The sequence below is a fragment of the Poecile atricapillus genome, chromosome 1 (genome assembly GCF_030490865.1).
Source record: "Poecile atricapillus isolate bPoeAtr1 chromosome 1, bPoeAtr1.hap1, whole genome shotgun sequence".
NCBI classification, from domain to species: domain Eukaryota; kingdom Metazoa; phylum Chordata; class Aves; order Passeriformes; family Paridae; genus Poecile; species Poecile atricapillus.
The window spans coordinates 2,476,207-2,500,495 of NC_081249.1; the positions used below are offsets into that span (position 1 = coordinate 2,476,207).

The 24,289-nt window shown below is 46.0% G+C and overlaps 1 protein-coding gene across 2 annotated transcripts in view; it reads right to left on the reverse strand.

Annotated features, from left to right (window-relative positions):
- CLDN14 (claudin 14) overlaps positions 1-23,253 on the reverse strand; it is a 37,975-nt gene extending 14,722 nt beyond the window's left edge. For both annotated transcript variants that reach the window (XR_009279946.1, XM_058859936.1), the window contains exons 1-2: positions 22,820-23,253; positions 19,962-20,128 (exon numbers count right to left, since the gene is read on the reverse strand). The gene's annotated coding sequence lies outside the window, so the exon portion shown is untranslated. The remainder of the gene's footprint in view (positions 1-19,961; positions 20,129-22,819) is intronic.
- Positions 23,254-24,289: the final 1,036 nt, after the last annotated feature.

Genomic DNA, 24,289 nt, shown 5'->3' on the forward strand with positions numbered 1-24,289 from the left:
AAACAAGGAAAGACTCTTCCTTCTGTGTAAATCCCAGAGTGAGTGGCCTTTTCCAGTGGCTGCCTTGCCAGCTCTGTTATCCATCAGGCATGATGTGTGTGGGCAGAAACCCGATATTTTCATATATAAAATAACCCTTGCGTCACAATCCAGCTTGGAATTCAGAAACAGGAACAAATTGAGGCTCCAGCTCTGCCAAGCCCTGTGCACGTGCTGAACTCCTGCTCGGAGGAGAAAGTGGAAGTGTTTGCAGGAGCTGGCCCGAGCAGGAAAAAGGAGGAGAACCATCTGGATCAACTAATCAATGCCATCAGGAGAGCAGAAGGACGCAGAGGGAGCAAAGTGAAAGCTGCTCCATGTTCCCATTAGCTCAGACTTGTCTCTAACGAGTCTGGAGAGCTTGGGGTGACATCAGTGCCAGGGCTGGTGCTTGTGGCATTCCCTGATCTCTGCCTGACAGCAAAATCATGGAATGGTTTGGGTTGGAAGAGGCAGTAAAGATCAGCCAATTCCATGGGCAGGGACACCTCCCACTGTCCCAGGTGCTCCCAATGTCCAGCCTGGCCTTGGGCACTGCCAGGGATCCAGGGGCAGCCCCAGCTGCTCTGGCAATTCCATCCCAGCCCCTGCCCACCCTGCCAGGGAACAATTCCTGCCCAAGATCCCAAGATCCAGCCCTGCCCTCTGCTACTGGCAGCCATTCCCTGGCTCCTGGCAATTCCTGCAGCCCTTGGCAATTGTCTCTCTCCAGCTTTCCTGTAGCATGGCTCTCCTCTTCCCAAAACAATCCCTTGGACCTTGGGAAAAGAAAGGGAAAAATGGAGAAGCACAAGGATTTTATGGCCTGGGCAGGACAACACCACAGGGTGAGGACTCTGTGTTTCTGCACATTCCTTTGTTTGGAGTGTGCCATGGGATGGGGAGGAATGGGATGTGGAAGAGCAAACCAAAGAGCAGCTTTCCTGATTTTAGGAAAGTTTTTTTCTCCTGTTGCCAATTCCTGGCCTTTCAGGTACTCTTTATGTAATGCATAAATGAAAACATAAATGAAAACACTTGAGTTTATGTGGCTGCTGAAGGAATTTACCTCATTTGCATACCCTGAGAAAAATCACAGAAGGTTTTATATCCAAAATCCTCATTCCAGGGGAGGTCAGGCTGCAGATTTCTCTCAGCTATCACAGATATCACAGACAGGCCATGAGTTAGGGCCAAGCACAGCACAAAGGAGCAAATTGTTACCTCCAGCACTACTGGAGATATTTTATTTCTGTCCCAACCACGAGAAGTCCTCATGTGCATTTGCCTTGCAGGTTCTTTGGGTTTGATTCCTTTGTTAAGGAAAATTAAGCAGTATTTTACCTTTTTATATTATTATGTGTTTTCAGTGCGGTACATCTGGATTTAAGCTTGCCACAGGGAAATTCTCCTGGGAATATTCCTCCAGGATCAGGGAGATCTCCACACAGTTTTGGGTCACAGCAGGACCATGAGGGACCTCAAGACATCTCACAAGACATCTCCAACCGAGCTGGAAATGGAGCTCGGGTCTCCTGTGTCCTTAATCCCAGCAGCACCTTCCTCATCCCTGTATTTGCCTGGTCTGGGAATCTCCCACTCCCTCATGCTGAGCACAGCCCTGAGATTATCCCTGTCCAGTTCCTGCCCCCATCCCGAGCAGCGATCCAGCTCCCTCTGGTGCATTTGCAAAGAGGCTCCCGAGGTCAGGCACGAGGCTTTGCAGCTGATCCCGGGGAGAGCAGCACCTCAAAGGAAAATGTGATTTACACCAGCAGTCCTGGGAAATGGAACCCCCCATTTAATGGAGGTCAAAACACTCTGGGGCTCAGCAGCAGCTATTTTTAGACGTCATTAAGGTGTTATTTTTAAACATTAGCCATTAAAAGCTTTCTAATTTAAGCAGCCAGCGTTAATTAGCCCTGCTTGCTCGGCATCATGTTTTCCATGAGCCTCCCTCAGCAGTTCCAGCTGCCCCTGGTGCTCAGTAACGCTTTCACTGCTGGGCACCAGCCTTCCCCTCCTGGCTGCCAAGTGGAGAAAGCAGCAGGAGCTCAACACCTTTATCTCCAGGAGCATCAGCTGCCTGCTGGAAACGTCTCCCTTTACAGTTCAGCTGAGGAGCATCCAGTGGGATCAGGTGAGTGGTGGCTTGGATGTTCCTTGTGGGCTGAGCCAGTCAGATATGAAATCAAAAATCAGCCTTTTTTCTCCGGTGTGGGATGTGTTTGTTGATATTTCTTTACAAAGTGAGCACGTTTTGCTTTCTCACTTGGGATTCGGCCTTTTCTAGCAGGGAACAAGGGACAGGGTGAGAAGGAAAGGCCTCAAGCTGTGCCAGGGAGGCTCAGGTTGGATATTGGGAAAACTTTCTTCAGGGAAAGGCCTTGGCAGGGGCTGCCCAGGGAGCTTTGCAGTGCCCATCCCTGGAGGTGCCCAAGGAAGGGCTGGACATGGCACTCAGGGCTCTGCCCTGGGGACAAGGTGGGCATCAGGCACAGCTGGGACTCCATAATCCTGTTTTTTTTCCAACCTTCATGATTCTGGGATTCTTTCAACCAGACTCAGCCGTTGTGGGGAAATGAAATGGCAGCTGGGATGAAAACCAATAATAAAAAAGAGACACAATGTCCATGTTCAGCCTTCATGACCTCCAAGGCCCATCTAAGCACCCAGTGACTGTGAAATGATGTGACAATTTATGAAACTTTTGAATTCCCTCACCCTGCCAGCTCTTGCCAGCTTTATTTTTATGAGCACAAGGGCTGGAAAGACAATTTTTCCATCCAGATTTTAGTTTTTCCTGATGCCTGTGCTGAACAAGAGCAGCCACGTCTGGGATAAATCCTTGGGCTGAATCCATGGGCTCTGTCCCAGCTGCCTCAGCCTTGGGAGCCACGGCTCCAGAGTAAACTCCAAACAAGCAGCAGAATCTGATGTCACTAATCTGGGTATTTACCCAGGATTAAATAACAGATGCATGTTTTACTGCTGTCTCTTTCATTGTTCCTCATTTTACTCCTTCCCTGCCCATATCACTCCTGCCCCTTTGCTCCTGCTCTCTCTCCAGACCTCTGAGCTGTTCCTCTCATGCAGACCCAGCTGCTGTGCCCCTTCCCTGGGCTGCAGGGGGTTCTGCCAAGGATTTCTGACCCAGTAATTTTGGTATTTCTCTGTGCACCCTTCCCGACTTCAGTTTTACCTTCAGCACCCTCTAATTCTGCACCAATTCCCTCAGAAATGCCAGAAATCCCTTTCAGCCTCCACACTGGGAGTGCAAAATGATGTGATGTCCTTCTTACCGTCTGCTGGAGCTCAGCTAAGCCAAACCCTTAAGTATGGACTCATTTTACTCTTAAAATTAATTTTTTTTTGATTAATCTCTCACAGCTTGATTAATTAATGTTTAAGGATCAGGACTTTGGGGAGTGCTCAGGTTCAGCAGACAAGTGAGAGAGGTTCCACACCCTGGCATTGTAAATTCTGCTGTTTCAACAGAGCCAGGCCCTCTCACTGCTCACTCCTGCTCAAATGTTTTCAGGGGAAAAAAAGTAAAATTGGCTGGTAAGAAAAGCTTCCTGCTTGGATGTGGGTGAGGGTGGGCAGATCTGAGGGGAAGCAAGCCTGGCTCGCAGCAAAATTCCTCTCTTCATTCCCACCCCTCTTCACTTCTTGAAAGAGGAGATTAGGAAATCAATAAAAGTTTGAAAGGCACATTGTAACCAAGCCTGATCCTCCACCTCCTCCCACCCCCTCTCTGCCAGGGATCGGGGCAGTGCAGCTGCTGCTCTCCCTGCCAGATGTGCAGCAGGAATATCCTCGACCCCTCCTCACACCCCTGAAGCCTCCAGTGTTGGAGTCTGAGGCACAGAGTGTGTGCCCTCGTCTCTGAGATCCAGAAAAACACTGGATTTCATAGAACATGAAATTTATGGGCATGTTTTCGTGGTGTTACACGAAAACAACTGTTAAAGTTAGATAGAAAAGCTGAAAGTGTGTAGATTAGAAAATTTTCTTAAGTCACTGGGTGAAAAAGTTTAGAGTTTAAGGTAGTTTAAAGAACAAAAGACAAAATAGAAGATTCAAAATGTTGTCTCTTTTCCTTCTTTCTTCTTCATTTTCTTCTTCTAGAGGTTTTTGGGTAATAGTGAGTGATTAGATTAAAAAAATGCCGCAGTGCAGCACACAAGTGTTAGATCATTGAGTCATTAAGAAAAATAATATATATGTCTATTGTTAATTAGATAAGAATAAAGATAAAAAAGCTACACAGTTGAAGGCCATTTTGTGCCTGCAAAGCCAAAGCGAGCCAAAAAGGCAAGATGAATTGAACTTGAACAAAAAGTCTGGAAAAGTCTGCCAAGTTTAGTGATAACATCCTAATAAACCCTAATAAACACGAGAAACAAAATCCTAATGAGCTTTAGAGTTTTCTTCCTGACCCAGAGAACTGAGATAAACAGAACTCCCTGTGAAAGAGTATTCCAAAAAAGCTCAGCCCAGAAGAGACTGAAAAATCCAGAAAGTGAGAAGTGCAGCAGAATCAACAAATCAGGAAGAAAAAGTTACATCCAGCACCTTCCCTGGGTGGCTCCAAGGATTTAAAACTGGCCTTGCACCACCTCATTATTTCCCCAAATTTCCTCATGGGTGCCAGGGAAGGTTTTTGGGGCTGTCTTGGCTTCATTTCATTGCTCCTGCTGGATTTAAAATCCTCTCTCTTTGAAATGCTCCTCAAAATACACCAAATGTTTTGTCTCCATGATGGAATTATGCAGCTTTTTGTGGTGTGGTGTTTGGGGTTTTTCTCAGAGGAGGAATCTGGGAGTTTCATCTTCACCCTGGCTCTTTATAAAAGTCAGGAGACCTGGAAAAACTGTGAAGGACAACAAAGAGAAGAGGATCAGGTCCACATTTTGGTTCCATTTAATTTTACTCCCCAAATTTTAGAGTTTTGTCCCCTCAGTCCCACAGATAAGCAGTGGCTGAGGAAAGTTCATTTAGGGAGAGTTTTAATGCACATACAGCATTAATTTCCAGCCCTCTCAAGGGCTGCCACCTGATTTTTGGGGTGCCTGGGTGGATCTTTTGTCACACCTCTAACTCAGTCACTAACTGTCCTCCCATAAAATCTGTGGTGTGGAGGAAAGAAAAAAAAAAAAAGGTGAAAGAGCAAAATTATCTGACTGTGGTTCTAAAATGATTGATGTGGTCAGAGGAAGGGATATTCACATTTAGCTCTTTGGCTGGCATGTGAACAAAAGCTCCTGCAGCTCACAGGAGCTGATATTTTTGCTGGAGGAAGGCAAGGTTATTAGTTTTGAATGATAATAAACATCCACCATGGGATAACATAGAGGAGGATATTATAACTTATTAGATCTACATTATAAAGTATATTCTGCAGGCAGTGGGGACTATTTATTATAGTCTTAAAATACACACTAAGAACATTCATTTCTTTTCAGAAAGTGACTGGAATTGGTTTACTAAATCCTGGAGGCGTTTGTTTGCCTGTGGGACTCTGCTGGAGGAGTCAACACCCCCAAAAAATGTTTTTTTTCTTGTTCTTGTCTGTGGTTTTGGAAGAGTTATCAGTGCCTGTCTGGATAATCTTAATTTTGATCTGTCTGCAAGCACACAAACACAATGAATTCCTGTGTATGAACATGATAAATCAGCATTTATTTCCTTTAAAGCCCATCCCTCACTTGGTCTGGAGTAATCAGGGAAAGGAATCATTCCCAAAGCTCCTGGGGAGGGAGGGGCAGGTGCCAGATTTCATTTCCAGGGGGTACCAAACACCACCAAAAAATTCAGTGGCTGATGAGACAAGGTGCTGAAATGCTGAGTGCCATTAAAATCAGGTGATTCATTCCACTGGCCAAACACTGGGTGACATTTTTTGATGATTTTGACTTTTATTCCCTCCATGAAAATAACTCCAGCTGAGGGCAAACTCATGGGTGCTTAAATCACCGATGTTTTACAGTGAGAAAACAAAGCTCTAAACTTCACCTCGCATTTTTTTATAAAACCATTGCTCTAAACCTCATGTAGCATTTCTTTCTGAGTTGGTTCACAGGGAAAAGACAAGATCTCAATATTTCCACGTGGGATTGGAGTGAAAATAAATCTTAGCCAAAAAAAAAAGTGGATGTGAGAAGCAAATTATGATTTTTTGTGAGGCCTTTTCGTTTTCCTTCCCAAATAGGAGCAGCCAAACCGACATCAGAAAAAGTTTCCCTGCTGGAAAGGAGCAAATCCATTTGTGGAACATGATCTGTGGAGCCAGGCTTTTATCAGCCCCCCAGATTAGAGGGGAAGGGGGGCACCAACATCTGCACAAAGGCTTGGGGCTGCAATGACGCAGAACTCGCGGGGGGCTCGGTTCCCTGGAGGATTCCTGTCTGCGAGCCAGAGCTGGCAAATTACAGAGATCCTTGGGGATAAATCAGGGTATTTGTTACCCTGGATGCCAGGGGATGATGGAGCTGCTGCAGCCCCGGGGTCAGGAGCTCTCGGCTCACATAAATCATCCACACACCTCAGTGCAGGGAAAGGAGGTTCACCAATTTACACCAGCATGGATTTGGCTGCCTGAAGCTTGGGAGGCAGAGTTTGGAGCTCTGTGTCCCCATTCCATGTGTGCAGTTTGCTGGCTACCACTTGTAGCTGAGTTATTATAATTTATAGCCAGAGACCTCTGGGCTTGCCCAGTTCCACCAGCGTTTCCCTCCAATTTATTCCTGGTGATTTTCCCCACTCCGTTTTTAACTGACTCAAGCCTTGGAGTTTCTAACATTTCCTGTGGCAGATTTCTCCACAGTCTGCTACACTCCACAGAAATACATCCCGAGAGCCAAACCAAACCCTCCTGCTCCTTCTCCCAGCTGGATTTCCTTGCATCAACCCAAACAAATGACCTCGTTCATGTGCAAGCTCTGCCAATATCTATTGAGAGCAATCGTGCCTTGTTTATTTTCCGTGTCTCACCTGGGCTCATTCCTCCTCTCGTGTTATTTCTGTTATTTAATAGCGCTTAAAATGGTTTCCAGCCTGATTTAACTCCACCTTTCTTGTGAGGTTTTGTGAGTTTTGGGCTTTAAGGTGCTTTTGCCCCTTCAGCCATGGCACAGCCTGGTCTCAGAAGGGGATTGTGGTCCCCAAACCAACTCGTTGCAAACTCTTGGTCACCGCTATCCCGTGGTGCAGGTGCTTCCAGAAACTTCTTCCCAACGTTTCAGCCTTTGTTAAAGACCAAAAGGAAATTTGATGTGTTGCCAGTGGTGTAACCTGCTGGGGGTCTGCATCCTCAGCCATCCTCTCATTCCCAGGATTGCTGGTGGCTTTCCAGAGGCAGCACAGCCCCTCTCCTGACCCTCCTTCCCCAGGCTCAGCCCCGGGGCTGTTGCTGTCCCACATGGAGGGGCCAGAGATCTCCTGTGGAAAGATCTAAGGGAGGAAAAATGCGCCAGCACAAGCCCTGAAACAGGATCTGGGCTGCCATGCTGCACACGAGGAGGGGGAAGGGGAAGGGCAAGGCCATGTGCTGGATCCAGGCTAAGCTGCCCGGAGTCAGCAGGATGTCTCCCCACAGTTTCCATGCTCATCGACTCAGGGAACCCTTCCCCTCTCACTGCTGCCCCCGTCTCGGCCCCATAAACTTTCATCCCACAGCTGCCTGGGCATCCTCAGCCCGCTCACATCTTTCCTTTTATTTCTTTGCCTTTTTTGGTTCCCATGTTTTTCCCAGACTGAACTGGAGGCAATGTCTGAGCAGCTCATCCTAAACACAAAATCCCTGAGGCTGGAAAATCCCTCCCAGCCCATGGAGTCCCAGCTGTGCCCGATGCCCACCTTGTCCCCAGGGCAGAGCCCTGAGTGCCACGTCCAGCCCTTCCTTGGGCACCTCCAGGGATGGGCACTGCAAAGCTCCCTGGGCAGCCCCTGCCAAGGCCTGAGCTCCCTTTCCATGGGCAAATTCCCCCTGAATTGATACACGGCTGTGTGTGCTGCACAAACTGCTGCTCTCCTGAATAGATGGGATTGGTGGCACCTGTGGCACCCAGGTTTGGCAAACCCCAGGAGCTCAGCTGGCATCGCTGCTCCAAATGCATTTCTGGAAAGGTTGGGCAGCCCCAGACTGGCCAAACATCGCCCTTGTCCTCAGACAGCTCAGGGAAAAGGTTTGAACTCGCTGCTGTTGCTGTGAGCAGAGAGCAGCTCCCCCAGAGCCCGTCTGATGGGATCAAACATGAGCCAAAGATCTTCCTCTCCCTGATGTGTTCACCTTAACTTTGCATTGGTGGCACCCATGGATATCCCTGGATCCCTGGAGCTGTCCAAGGCCAGGCTGGACAGGGTTTGGAGCAAGCTGCTCTAATGAGTGGCATCCCTGCCCGTGGCAGGGGTTGAACCTTTAAGGTCCCTTCCAACCCAAACCATTCTGGGATTCTGGGATTTTACACAAAGTTTTAGGTCCTGCCACTTGAACACCTCCACAGGAGACATTTCATTCCCAGGCTGACAGAATTCCATGACTAAACCAGCCCACAGCTGAGTGACGCAGAGCTCAGGATGCTCGTGCCTTCCTGCACCAGCCCTGGGGCACTAAACCTCTCATAAAAATCCCTGGAAGCACCAAAATGTCATTTTTCCTTGGAGCTGAGCAGTTGTTGGACTCCTCACCGCCACACTTTAACCTGTATTTGCTCCCTCAGCTGTGCCTTTGGCCGTGTGAGAAGTTCTCCCCGCATTTTTGGTGTTTTCATTTGTTTTTCAGGATGACATCAGCAGAGCCAGCGCTGTCGGCCACAAACTCATTCATCTTCCCTGCGGCTCTCAGAGAGTGCCGTAATTATTTAGCTTCTTAAACCCTTCACACTCTTACAGCTCTCATAAAGTAGTTATTCAGCTCTTGATATTTTCTCCCCCAGCTGTGATGATTTAATCTAGCCTGGGGTTTGAAAGGCTCGGCCAGGAAAATCCCAGAGCGCAACACAGCTCATTTATAAGGCTCAGCATTTCTGCAGTACCCAGCCCGAGCTGGGCTCTCCATCTGCCTTATCTAAACACTGCCATCACACTGCATTTAGGCTTTCATGGTAAGTTAAACCACCACACGGAGCTCAGGGAAACTCCTACATCTGGCCTGGAAATATCATCCTGTATTTTAAACATTTTGTGGCACAGCTCGGTATTAATTCAGGTAGAGCACATTTGTTTGGGGAGGTTTGGTTCTCCTGCCAGCAAGGGGGAAACACTGTGGTCTCTTCACCACAGAAGTTCTCCCAAAAAAAAAACAACCAAAACCAAAAGAACCCAACCCAAAAATTAGTTCAGTTCCCTAACTATATAAATCACAGCTTTTTATAAGCATCACAAAGTTATTCTGAGGTGGTTATAACACAGGTGAAATTCCCTTTCTTTCCCAGTGATGACCAAAACCCCCAAATAACTCAGCCATGCAGCAGTGCCATTTCACTGCAGAGCCAAACCCTCTGAATTCCACAGCCAGGAAATCCTCATGATTAAGATGCCTCTTCGAGACATTAAATAACCAATATAGTTTATGCTGCGTATTAATGGTCAACAAGAAGAATTTTAAAGTTTAAATTTCACACAGAAATTGCAAGCACAAACTCCTCTCACTACATATATTTGCTGTTGCTGAGCTAACACTGAAAGACACGTACTAACTTTTTAAATTTCCTGACTTTTATGATTGCTCAATTTTGCAACCTGAACATTATTTTGAAAGTAGGATTGTGTAAAATTTTCCTCAAGGGACTCAGAGAGCTCTGTGCTTTTGGAACATGGCCTTGCTGTAGCTAATTTCCCTCGTTTTGTTGGAGGGTTGTTTTTTTGGGTTTTTTTTTCCCCCAACCTTGCAGACAGGAGCAAAATTGCAGGACCTCAAAAATAATCAAGTGTTTTTCTGGTACCCTGGTGCCTTAATTTTGTGCATTTGCTGGGTTTTCATTCTGCAGTGCAGGTGTACATCTGCTATGGATCACAGCCCTGCCCAGGAAAGCACTTGACATCTCCAGAACCACTCAAGGGCCTGAGCTGAAGCTCTTGCTTAAGGGCCGTCCTGGATGGGGGAATATCTTCAGAGATATTTAAAACTGAAAAGGAAATTGAATTTAATTTTCCTATTGATGCACGTGGGGTTTAAACAGATGACAAATTACAGGTAATGGCTGCTGGGTGCCTGCTCCTGAGCAGGAGTGGGAAATGAATCCTTTCTGTCTGTATGGAATTATAAAGCAACGCCTTAAGGAGGAGAAACTGTGTTCATCTGAAACAATCACAGGTTGTGCTCAGCTTCTTTGGCACGGTGAGGTAAAAATTGGGTTCTGTGCCCACCACTGGGGAGCTCTTCCATTAAATGGAATTTTTAGGTGCAAATTCTCCCCTTGTGAGGGGCCTGAGCAGAGCCACACAATATTGAAACCCCCTCAAGGAGGATTATTCAGTGTCTGGAGGTTAATGCTGGCTCTCCACAAGGAGGGGGCTTTTGGAAATGTGAATTTTGACGGCAGAGGAAGGACGACATCCCTCAGCCCAACACGGAGCGGTGCCAGGCACCTGCATCTCACCCAGCCCTCTTCCTCTGGGAAGCAAGAATCCCATAAATCCCATAAATCCCACTCTACACCTGTCTGGGCTGATCTGGTTTTATTACTAACCTTAAATAACACTCAGAGCAGACGTGTTCACCGCAGGAACTCACCCCTACCTGCAGGACCGAGGGCTGCAGTGGAAAACCAATATCTCCTTAAACAACAAGCAAATCACTCGTGCTACAAAAACCACAAAACCTGGTGGAGGCAGAGGTCTTCCAGAGGGCTCAGTGTCACACAGCAGAGAATGATTCACTCTGCAGGCAGCCTGGCTTGCAAAAATCTGTACAATGATGGGGGGGTTAAATTTGGGAAGCACCGGGAGATGCAGGTTCTTTTCCTTTGAATACCCCTTAATGCCTTCCCTTTATTCCTTTATTTTCAGAGGAAAACACCAAACAGCATCCCCTTTTTGTCCACAAAATGAAGGTATTGTTTCCAATGCTTTTTTCCCAGCATGGATCAAGTTCTCCTATAGCACAGAAAAAATTTGCAGTGTTGGCTTTTCCAGGGACTCAAGGATTCAACCATCACAGCCTTATTAATCTTATTATTCCTGATCTCTCACTCCCATTTCCATGGCGTCAATACACTTTTCAGAGGCAGTCACATCTTCCAAGGAGTTTATCAGTGCCCATCCAGAGCTGGAAAAAGGCATTTGTTGTTCTGACTGAGCCTAGCACGGGAATTACCCCTCCAATGCTTCCTTGGAGCGGCGATTCCCGGTGATGAAAGCTCCAGACCTGCTGGCTCCAAGGAGTTACTTTTTACTGTGTCAACTTTTCACATGTCATAAAAAGCAAGAAATTGAAGTTATCTGTGTAGCCCCAGGTCTCAGGGAGCAAAAGACTTCTAAAAGCAAGTGATGTGATTAGGAGAAATAAGGAAATGAAATCATTTAACGGGAATGCGCCGCACGGAGAAGGAATCAATAAATAGTTCCCAGGAGTTATCAAGGGCCATTTAGTGCTTTTTTGGATCTAAACTCTCTAATCCCTGCCCTTTCTGGTTTATTTGTCCTCCATTCTACCTTGTATCACAGGGCTGTGATGCATCCTGAAGATCCCAGCAGCTGCTCAGCCCCGGGATGGAGGTGCTGCGGAAAGGTCGAATTTTCCTTGAATTCTATCTCAGATTCTCCCTGAGAACCCTCTGTCTCTTCACAAGTGCTTTAAAGCCTCATTAAGGTTATGGATAGAAGCCTGTTTCCACACACACCGAGTTCCTCTTCCTGTGGATTTATGGAATAACCATCCTGCGGGATTGCCCGGTAGCAGCGAGTCCATCTGGATGCTGAGAGACAAAGCAGTGCCTGGCTGCTCAATCGCTTAAAAAAACGATTCTTGCCAAAGAGAAAGGAGGTAATAAAAGCCTACAGGCCTCCTGTGACATCTCTGTGACCTTGCTGTGACTTCAGAGTCTGTCCCTGGACAGAGTTGCCTACCTGGGGTTCTTCTAATGACACAAAAGAGATGAATTAACAAGGATTGCAAGGCCTGGATTCGGCAGCCGCTGATGTTACCCCTCACTTGGGCAGGCCCTGGGCCAGGATTTTAATTCTGGGTGGTGTCATATTATTCTCTTGTCCTTGTTGACAACAATAAACGTCACTTTTATCAAAAAAACCTCAGAGAGGAACAAATTGCAGACAGAATTTGCACCAGCGGATGCTTTTAATGCAAAGCTGCTTTAAGCAATGCCAAAGATTTTTGTTTAGTGGTGTCTGCCCGAGCTGAGGAAGGTGTGCCAGCAACGAGTGGGGCAGGTTCATTTATGTCTCTGAACCCCTGTCACACATCTTGATTTTTGACCCTTATTACACCCTGAATTCAGTCAGGAGGATGGCTCTGTCCACTGATATTTATCATTGCTGGGAAAACCCAAAAATGCTTCCCTGAGGGAGGAGGTCCTGCTTGTTCTGCTGGGAGCTGAGCCAAGGTGTGCAAAGCTGAGGAAGGCTTCAGGCTTTCCCCTGAAGATTAAAAGGTGTTATCTGTGGAATGGACAAAGTTTTATCTGATAACACAAACAATTCACTTTTAATCAGCCTGAATTCTGAAGTCAGGATAGCCCTACACCCAGTAATTCTGTGTGCCGTGGGATCACACCAAAACCTGAGCCTGAAAACATCTAATTTGGGGGATCTGTGCTGTGGTTTAGACTGAGTTTACAGCTGAAGTTGTATCTCCATACACAAAAGTCTTTCTGTGTGAGTTTTTCTCATTCTCTGCCTCAAAAAATCTGTTTCACCTACGAATGTAAAAATTATGTTGGGTTAGATCGACACAATGTCCCAGCACTGCCAATAGCTGAGGTTTAGGAAATAAATAAGAATAGGAAGAGGATGGAGCATTGCTTTTCCAGAATATTGTCCCTACAAGGTGATCATCACAGATTTCTTGGCCCTAAAGTGTTACTTTAATGATTCACCTTAATGAGTTTTTCTTTCATTGTCCTGTCCAGTTATTTTTTGAACCCATGAAGGTGTTGGATGTCGATTGTCCCATGATAAAAGGAACAAAACTCTTTGTTTTCTTACTATTTTGAACTTTTTGCATGCCAGTTTCATTGTGTACTCATTTCTTTCTGTACTAGAATTGTAGAATGGTTTGGGAACTTAAAGATCGTCTCCTTCCCACCCTCTGCCATGGGCAGGGACATCTCCCACTAATTCAGGTTGTCACTCCCAATTTAACACCTCTGTTAAATTTTGGAGCACAAGAACCACTGAGAGGTCAATCCAGACCCACTGATTGTCCCCCATCAAATTTATTTGATATCAAGAGATATAAACCAGTTTGGCTTTTCATATTGAAGCTCCATTTCCACCTCTTCCCCCCTCTTTTTTTTTCCTCCACCATTTTCAACCTGCAGTTCTCAGCATAATAAAAGGTAACAAGCACGAGTTCTTGGCAGATGGAGGGAAGTTATTTAATGCCTGTGGAGAATCTGTCCCCACATGTTTAATAAATGCTTTCTTTCAATAAATGTATACTCAGCTTTAAGGAACATGGAAAACTGCAGGGTTTTTTTGCATCAAGTGCCAAGATAATAATAATCTGGCAAGTGGCTGCTTACTCCAAGTAGTAAAAGGCCAGAGAAGCCAAGACTCGCTGTTACCACTATTTTAATCATTATTTGCTGGTGACCACCAGTCTTCACTGAAAATTTCAGGTGCCTCTGGTATTTTTCAATTTTTTGCTGAGTGCCAGGTGACTCAGGGCCCAGCTCTGCTGCTCTTTCTCAGAGAGTTTTATCTGATTGAAAATTAGCCTCCAAAGACTTGAGCTGAAGCAGAAAAACCACTTGTGCTGAGGAACAGCAGCAGAATCTGATCCCGTGTTTCTGGTCTCTAAATGGTTTTTGAGTAGCTGGCACCAAAGCTTTACATTCATCTTTAAATACTGGAGGTCTGGGGTTATTACAAAATCTTGGAGGTTTGCTGGGCTTTTTTTTTTTTTTTTTTTTAAATAAAAGTATGTTATTTCTATTAGATTCTGTTTGTAAAAATTACATATTGTTAGGCTGAATGGTGCAACCCCCGAAACGAAAAGTAAATGACAAATTCAGACTTCTGGAATTGTGTAAGTTCCACTGAGAAAATAATCCTGAAACCTCACCAGCCACATCTGTGTATATCACTGCTCAATTATTACCCTTTTACTAGACTGCAGGTTATTTTACCTTACACCCAATGGTCCAGGGGAAAAAAGAAAAAAAAAAGCAGCCCTTATTGACAATCATGGGGAAAAAGTTAAATCAATAAAATGAAAAATTATCTGACAATCGTAGCAGTTGCAAGGCTTGCTCCTGGGCACACCATGAAAGCAGCCTGAGCTTCAAACCTCTGTTATTGCACTGCTCCAGTTCAGCTGTACAGCAACCCACCTTGGGACTGGGAGTGCCAGATGCTGAAATCACTTTTTTTTGGAGGAAAAAGTAGACTGGAGAAAAAAAAACAGACTTAAAAAACCCAGTAGACTAAGAGTACTCTAAAAGCAAAGTCTGAGCAAGGATGGTGCTCGAGTGGATTCGTGTTACCGTGGAGCTCAGCCCAAAGAGAGTCACCCACAGGAGGTGTTGCACTTGCTGCTGGCAAGGAGAAATGGGGGTACAGAGATGAAAAAAATCATGGAATATCCTGATCTGGGATATTCCACCCAGTCCCAGCCCTGCCCTGCCCAGACCCCCCAACAAGCCCAGCCTGGGCATCCCTGGATGCTCCTGGAGCTCTGGCAGCCTCGGGGCCGTGCCCATTCCCTGGGGAGCCTGGGCAGTGCCAGCAGCCTCTGGGGAAAGAAGAGCCTTGCCCTAAAAGCCAACCTAAATCCCTGCTGGGCCAGCTGCAGCCGCTCCCTGCTGCTGTCCCTGTGGCAGGAGCAGAGATTGGAGCTGGCTCTCGGGAGGAGCTGCAGCCCCTGAGGAGTTTCCCCTCAGTCTCCTCCAGCTGGACATTCCAAGGTCCCTCATCCGCTCCTCTTCCCTTCCAGACCCTTCTCCATCCTCACATCCCTCCTTTGGATGCTCCCTAATAATTTCATATCTTTCTTCTATTTGGTCACACACAAGACTGGGAGGAGCGCTTGAAACAGATTCCCACATTTCCCATTTCCTGAGGAGGAAACTTCTCCAGACAGAGCTGAGATCCTTTCTGAGGGCACAAATTTAAGCCCAAATCTTCCTGGCCACACCCCAGCAGCAATTCCTCAGGACAGGCTCCACAATGACACATTATGACACATACGGTCTCAAATATCAGCCCAGTGAGGAAATACGAGGTTTTGTGCTGTGGCAGTGGCTTCCCGTGGATGCGTCTTCCTCTGTCTGGGAAGCTTCCCAAAAGAGAATTACAGTAATTCAAAAATGAGGCCAAGAGAGCAAGCACTGCTCTTGAAGGATAATTGCAAAGTCAACAAGGGTGCACACAACATTTGCAAATTTTACAGACATTTAAAAAAAGGAAAACGAAACCACTCTTGTGACCCACAAGTCTTTCCAGCAAGAGCTCAGAACCAAAAAGAGCCGGAATAATCTTATTAAAACACTTCTAATTGCATTCTCTTCTGATAGGCACGACACAAACATGTATTAACCACCTACACATTTGCATTTGCTCTGCTTTACCTGGCTTTTCAAGACTACTGAGCCCAGAAAAGGGAGAAGCCACCAGGTTTGTAGGAGCTGTGGTTTCATCTCTGCTGTCAGGATTTGCCCTCCTGCAGCTCAGGTGGATGCAGGCCTGAGGCTCCCACTGTTCTCTCTGCTTCAGGAAACCAAAATAACAACAGGAAAAGCTAATTTCACCTCAAACTAGCCAGGAAATTGTGCCACTCCTGTTTGGATGTGGAACTTGGTTGAGCAAATTAGGCTTTCATCACCTTCCAGTTCAGCTATGGCAAGGAATATATTCTCAAGCTGGAGTCAGCCACAAAAAGGCACTCAGAACCCATGGCCCGTTCAGATTTGTCTTCTGAGTCAGATGTGGCAAAAAAAAGCACTTCACACCAGTGCCCTGAACTCCTGGTGCAGTTAAAGGTTTGGCAATTTTGTCTTTAAAAGCCTGTAAAATCTCAAAAGTGTGGCAAACAGAACATTATTTCTTCCTTCTTCCTCTGTAAGGAAGAGGGATCAGTGAGGGCAGCAGTCACCATTTTCCAAAACATCAACAGAGATTATGAGGAAAAATTTGCTCCCTGTGAGGGTGGGGAGGCCCTGAGGTTGCCCAGAGAAGCTGTGGCTATCCCTGGATCTCTGGAAGTGTCCAGGACCAGGCTGGATGGGACCTGGAACAACTTGGGATAGTGGAAAGTGCCCCTGTCATGGCAGGGGTGGCACTGGATGATCTTTAAGGTCCCTTCTAACCCAAACCATTCTGGGATTCCATGATTTAGGAGCCTTTATCTTTGTACTTTGCAGTGGTTTCATCTTCTGACACTCTTGGATATTTGTGAATATTTTATCTGTGTGAGGAATCTGGAATTTTGAAGGTCTCATGTGCAGGGAAGAGGGGTTCCCAACAGCTGGGCCCAACTCCAGAAAGGAATGTGTTTGAATGAAAAGCAAGGATTTAGAATGCCACCTTCCCAAGATGTTCTTGGCATCAGAAAGCAGGCCCAGTTCCTGAGAACAGATAAGATAACCTCCCCTGCCCTCCCAGAGCTCGGGGAAGGTGACAGGTTGGTGATTAGATCCTCCCTGGAGCTGCCTCACGGCCCCTCTGTGGAAGGTTCAGGAGTTTATTTGGCTTCTTTGCTTCGTGGAGAGTTAAAAATCCCACAAGAAGTTCTTTGTGTGTGGAAGAATCCCAAAGGACAGGAGATAACATTTTCCAAACCAGTTAAGTACTGGAGGAGCGACATCATTTCCATAATAGCTCCTACCACAGGATTCAGCAGAAATATTCACAGAGTGCTTCTGACTGTATATTTAAACAACAATTACTCCATAAAAACTCACAGAAAATTCTATTCTTTTCCTTCAATTCAAGCTTTTCCTTTTCAGTGATCTGGGGATTTGACAAAAGAAGCTGTAGGTGCAGTGACCCACAACTCCTCGTCTTGAGAAGAAGCGAGGGAAAGAAAATAAATCTCATTATTGTAGATTGTAGAGCTCAGACATGAAGCAGGGATAAGGAATAATAAAAAACCACTGAATGGGAGTGAAAAGGGAACGTGACAGGGGAATCCACAGCCCTTGCCACCGGGGAAGAGGAGACAATTCCTGGAGCAGAAAGGCAGGGAAAGGAGATGTGGGGCAGGGCAGGGGATGGAGGGCAAGATCTGGAGATGTGTGAAACACATTTGGTCTGCAGTGATGTTCTCCCTTTCCTCCAGTTCCTCTTTGTAGCTGCTCCCATGACTCACACATCTCATTTGGCCTCTCTCTCAGAGCTCTTTCCTCATTAAAAAGGCTGAATTTTAAAACATCTTGAGGACAAATGGAGCCAAACGTGTGATGGTTGCCGTGGCTCAAAGCAAGTGGAGATAAATGTAAAGGACAGACAGAAAAATCGACAGGAGACATCCCCAGGGGCTCTGTCAGGAAAGTCTTTTGATCAGACACTTGCATGAACCTGAAAATCAGGATTTTCCCATCCTGAAAAATGGCAATTTAAAAATAATTACTGCTGATCTCTAGTTAAGGCTGGTGGGGTAGAAAAGATCAAACCCTTTCTATTTGTCTGCGGTACAACAGCTATTTTCTGATTTGACACTCTACCTTTCCCAACATGCTAAAAACTTCCAAGAATCTTCTAGGAAGTGGTTTGGATCTAATAAATTCTTTTGCTTTGAGAGCCAAGTATTCTTGTCTTACTCACAAAGAATAGTCCAAGTACCCACCCTGCAGTCCAAGAAAGTGGAGTTTTACTCTTTAATGCAAACCCTGTGACTGATTGAATCGCCTCTGCATTTCATACACTGAATGTCATGTTCCACATTTGTCCTAAACCCATCTTTTACAATCCACTCTAAAACTTCTTTTTAATTCAACAAGGAACAGACAAAATTTCTTCTATCATATTTATCATTACTGACCGTCATTGTACAAAAAGCAAAGTTTAACCACTCACAATCTGGGTTGGTTTCCCTTCACATTCATTTCCCAAGGAGGAAATTCATGGAGTCATTCTTGCAGTTATTCCATGAGCAGTTTGGTTTTTGAGCTGTGGGGATGACATGTGAGGGGAAAAAAGAAGTGCAGCCACACAGAACTTGAATATTATCTTGCTGCAGCTTCTTTTGCATAGACTGGAAACTTCTTTTTGTGGCTAGAAATGGTTCCAAAGAGATTGTGGGCAATTCTGGTGTAGGAAATTCAGCCCAAATGCCAAGGTCTGCGTGGATGGGGCCAACATTTAACACAAGACAGTGAGACAGAGGACACCAGGAGGAATTCCTGGATGGAAAGGGTTGTTAAACATTGGCAGGGGCTGCCCAGGGAGCTTTGCAGTGCCCATCCCTGGAGGTGGCCAAGGAAGGGCTGGACGTGGCACTCAGGGCTCTGCCCTGGGGACAAGGTGGGCATCAGGCACAGCTGGGATTCCATGGGCTGGGAGAGCTCAGTGGAGAGTGGAAGGATGCTGATCCAGCTGGGGAATATTGAACAATAATCTGAATTTTGGGTGACTGACAGCAACACTTTTTTTTGGTTGCTGAGTGTTGGAAATGGAGGCTTTGAGCCAGTGTTTACAAACAGCTCTGAGAAAAGAATCTGTGCAGGAGAGTGAAAACTCTCAGCCTGGGGTTGAATCCATGTCCTCAAACACTCTAAGTGGATCCTTCTGTATAATAAGGGCTTTTCCAAATCATCTTCTTCCTCCTGGGAAAAGGAGGAATATGAGGAAACCCTCAGCTGCCACCACTGCTAAGCACACACTTCAGTTTGCTTTCCAGCAGGAAAGGATTTAAAGCTCTGCCTCTTCTCTCACACAAATTAATTATCACCTCCTTTATCTTTAAGCAAACTTAGGATAGACCCGAGGAGAAGGACAGAAATATTGTGCTGCAAAGGCAATATTGACATGATTATTAAAGCTGTAAAAGTCAGGCAAGATGGGATGAAGGTGAAAAATCTCCATCAGCCAGACCCATGGATTTATGGCATGGATTTACCCTTGCCTGGAAAAGGAGGGGTGAGGAATAAAATCTCTCCCTCAGACTCATAATATGTTATATTTTGGGGGTTTGGTTTCATTTCCCCTTCCTTCTTCTGAGACAAAGTGTAAAGGAATTAAATTTATCTGTGCAGGATGCAACTGGTTCAAGTCTTTGTCATCTTGCACCTTTTATCCAGGTATTGAGTTGCAGCCAGTTAAATGCTCATCATCTTTGTGATAACAATATCCACAAGCATTTCTTATCACACACATTGATTGTGTGTGTGTGTGTGTGTGTGCATAATTACACTAAATAAAAAATGTCCCACTTCTCCAAAATTTAGCCTAATCTTGAAAACTGGATATGAAAGAGAAAACATGGAGTTTTCTGGCAGGTGTTTTTAGCCCACCCCAAAAATTCAATAGTTACAGACTGCTGGAATATTAAGAGCATCGTGGGAGGCAGCAGAAATTAAGTTCAGGTGTTATTAATTTGGTTACAGACCTTTTACCCTTAAAGAATGAGGGTCAGGGTTATAAAGGAGGGGAAGAGAAGGGTTTGGGTTGTTGAGGACAGGTCAGTCCTCAGTTCTGCTCTGCTGGGGATTAAAATGCAGAAGAGAGTGGGGAGAAGCAGGTTCAGACTTAGTCCTTCTGAGTTTGGGGGAGGGAGGGTTAGAAGAGTGCAGCTCTGTAAAAAAATGATATCATTTACTCACTTGTCCCTGTGAGGGCTCTGGTTTACACAGGAGTTTTAAAATTTCCCAATTTTCTGGCTGTGGCTGCCTTCTCTGAGCCAAACTGCTTTGTAGCTGGAGTGAGAGCTCATGTGAGGATGGCTCTGGCTCCCAGCTCTCTTTTTGCTGTTTAATGTTTGCTTCAGAACCTGAAAGAGAAAAGATTTTCCCCTGCTCATCTCTGTTGGGACAATGAAGTGAGCAAAAGCTGAGGAAATCTGGAGGCAGGGAATTGTAATTAACCTATGGCATTTTTATTTCTTAGGGAGATGAGGGGGTTTGGGTAACTGGTGTGAGAGTTGGGACCTACATTCAGCACCCACCTCCCTCTGAAAGTCCTGAATGGCTCCAGAGGGTTCCTGGATTGGATTTCCCAGCTGCTTCCCCAACCCTCTGTCCCCCAGGATGATCCCAACACTTCCATCACTTGATCTGTAACAGGGTGAATGTTTGACAGGGCAAGAACAGCCTCAGGCTGGGCCAGGGGAGGCTCAGGGTGGACAGCAGCAGGAATTTGCCCATGGAAAGGGAGCTCAGGCCTTGGCAGGGGCTGCCCAGGGAGCTTTGCAGTGCCCATCCCTGGAGGTGTCACCTGGACGTGGCACTCAGGGCTCTGGGCTGGGGACAAGGTGGGGTCACATCTTGGTGATCTTGGATCTCTTTTTCAACCTCAGTGAATCTGAAATTCTAAGTACATGAATTTATGAAGAAGTGGGCTGAAAAAACATGTTTCCTGCAGAGCACTGAGCATCCCTGTGGTGGAACTGTGCAGTAAATGCAGCTCTGCTGCTGCCTTTCCTACCCTGGAAGCATTCCAGGGACAGTTTTCTCTGCCTCGCTGCTTATTTTCATAAAATGCTTGTGAACCTGATAGCTCAGAAGCTCCTGCCCTCTCAAGGCTGGTTGATGAGCTCAAAATTAACATTAAATGTGTGTTTCAAGCGCAGTTGTAACTGCTCTGCACTCATCTGTGGGAGAAGTCACATCCAGGTCACAAGTTTATCCCAAACAATGACCTGACAGGGAATGTTTGTGAGAGACAAACACAGCCTTATTGATGACATTTGCTATTTCAATCATATAATTATGGATATGACTCAGGAACTGAGATGCCTTTTTGTCCTGATTTTCTGTAAGTACTGAGGACTTGTGAAGGAAGTTTGGTTATTGCTTTAAAAAAAATCCCAACAAAAAAAAAGAAATATAGCCTGAGTAGAGAAGAAAGGCAGGGGGATCTCTCAGAGGTTTAATTTTGTATTGTGTTTGCCTCTATTATAAAATTGTTAACATTCTCTCTCCCTCTCCTGGAAGAGTAATGGCAATATTAAAGCCAGTTTTACAATTTTCATCCTGTGTCTAAATCCTCCCTCATCCTGCTGCCTTCTTCCAGGCCTGAGCTTTGCTCCAGTATTCATTACCGCTCTCCAACAAATAAAACACCCCACACCTGCGAGTGGAATTTCATCTGGGCAGGAAAAATGGAAACTTTGTCCTGCTGGAGAAGGGTTTGTGCAGGTCCTGCCACTCTGAGGGGCATTGCTGCAGCAAGGAGCGAGCTGAGCACCACCAGGATGTTAAACTGAACGCTCTGCACTGGCAGAGAGCTTGGAAAATAATGCCAGGGGGCTCAGGTTACTGCATCAGCACTTGAAATGTAGGCCACTGGATCTTAACAAGGTGGATGTTCCCTGTTCCCCTTCCCTGGCTTCTGAAAGAGCTGGGAAAAGGTGAGCAGCTTTTGTGAGTTAATATCCTCAATTCTTGAGTTCCCCTGCTAATTACAGCTCCCTCCATCCCTGTATTGTAAAGTTTGACCCAAACACTTAAACCAGAATGGGAAAACCACCACAAGAGCAGCACAGACCAAACCTGCAGGAGCAGCAGACCCAGCACCTGCACTCTGAGAATTAATAAGTTCTTGGGCTTTATTACAGGCTGGCTCTGTTTGGGTTAGTGCTTGGCAGAGCTGAGTTCAATTTGTACTCAGGAGTGTGTGAACCAGTTCTCTGGATCCTTTCAAACAGTTTCTGCTCCTTCAGAACTGTCTGCACTTGTCCAAAAGCTAAGAAGGCTCCAAGAAATTTTGGCAACCTGCGATGTGAACAGAACACAAGAAAATGCTCTCCAGAACCTGAAGTTTGTACAGAAATAAGGTGGCAATTACTATAAAATGAAACTTTGCCCATCTGGGCGTCTTTGGCCTGACTTTTATTTAGATGTAGAGGATGATGTGCTATTATTATTAATAATAATATTATTATTTAAAAGTCTGAACCTTTCACAGCTGGACCTAAAATTCAGTGCAAACTTCTGATGTTGACTTGTGCAGCCATGGCAGGGAAGCTGTTTAGAAGCAATCAGTGAGGTACCAAAAAGTTCCTTTGGCTGGTGCTGTTTAGTTACAAACAACAGGAACAACGCCAAGCAGTTAAAACAGCTCTCTGTGCTCACAGCAGGCTGGAATAAACTCTGTTTACTTGGGTGAAAATACAAAAAAAATAAAATCACTCCCAGCTCTCTTTCCCTGAAGTTTCATACCCTCTTAACACATGGTGTTGCCCCATTTTTTATTTTTTTTTTCCAATTCTTAATAAGTCAGGAGAAGAGGAATCTTCTGGAATTTGGAACAGCACTAAGCAAACATCCCACTCTTATAAACTCAACCTGTGGAGGAGCTGGAATTTTTTTAAGCTCTAATTAAAACATAAGCTTATACATTTCATCCTGCAAATAATCAGCTTTACATTGCTCAGGAAAATAGGTTTTGTTATCCGTTCTCTGTCATCCTTGGATTTAACAGGAAAGACCAGAAGAGCCTGTTCTCCACCCCGGTGACTTACGTGCAGCTCTCTGGAATCCCAGAAGATCTTCCCTCTCTGTGCTTCAGGAACATCAGCACAGCTTGTGGAGGTGATCCCTGGTGGGTCACAGGAGCTGAGGAGTGACACCATCACCCCCTTGGATAGACAGGAGATGTTCCCTGTCCTTTGGGAAGGGAAGCGGAAAATCCATGGCAGGCAGGGAAACGCTCACCCCATCCTAGGGCTGTCCTGATGTGTGGAAAGTGAAGAGCTGATCCTGTCTCTGCAGCAGCTGCTTTCCTACAGGCTCAGAGATCTGGCACGGATCCCTTGGAGGTGACACAGGTCCCTTGGATGTGACACAGGTTCCTTGGAGGTGACACAGATCACCAGGAGATGCCACGGAAGATGAGCCCAGCAGCTCCCAGAGGGCAGGGTTCAAGGAGACCTCCAGAGCAGGAATTCCAAACACATCTTCCCACCTCGGAATGCTGCGGGCAGATTTGCTGAGGAGGAGCCTCGTGTCAGGACCCAGCTGGCAGGACATGACCCGAGCTGTCTAAATTTGTCATGGCAGGGGAGGTGTCGGAAAGCAGAGCTCGCCTGCTCGGGGCAGGACACAATGCTGGAAAAAGGAGCATCGGGTTCAGCTGATTGTTTACAGTCTCCTAGAGACCAGGGGCTGGGAGTTTGGGAGGGATGGGCACTGAAATGGAGACAACAGATGCAGCTGGGCAGGACTCGCTGAGATGGGGTCACTTCAGTCTAATATCCACTATTAATTCCCTTTTTCCTTACAGCAGTGTGGGTTATGACAGGGATTCAGCTGCAGGATCAGACCAGGATGGGTAATTAATTTTCCCACCCCTCAAACCCAACACCAGAGCCCCTGGTTTTTTGTAATATGAACTTGAAAAGATGTAGCTAAAATAAGGAAGGAAGTCATATTAAAAGAACGTTCCTGAAAATATTTTACCTTCACTTTTTCTTGCTCCTTTCTCCTGCTACATTCTCCTACCAAGAGTCACTTCCCTTTTCAGGAAAGTCTGTAGAGATGTCTTATCCCTCTCAAACCCTAAAGGGCACTTGTCAGCTGCACCTGGAAAATAGCTGGAAACCGTGGCCAAAATAGGGATGGAACAAGGAAGAGGCTCGACTTTCTCTGTGTTAATCAGAGAATGATTTGTGTCAGAAGGGACCTTAAAGATCATCTTATTCCAATCCCCTGACACGAACAGAGAACTTTCCACTACCCCAGGCTGCTCCAAGCCTCACCCAACCTGCCCTTGGGCACTTCCAGGGATCCAGGGACAGCCACTTTTCAGGCCCTGCCCGATGGCTGAAAATCGGTGAGCTGCAAAACGCCTCTGTGAAGTGTTTTTTGGGGATTTTTTGGCAGCACAGGAGACAAGGCGGTGCTTTCCCCCGACCCCGCTAGATGTCAGTGTGCTCTGCGGCTCTGCCCGGGCTGGGCTGGGGATGCTCCGGAGCTCTCCTGTCCCCGAACTC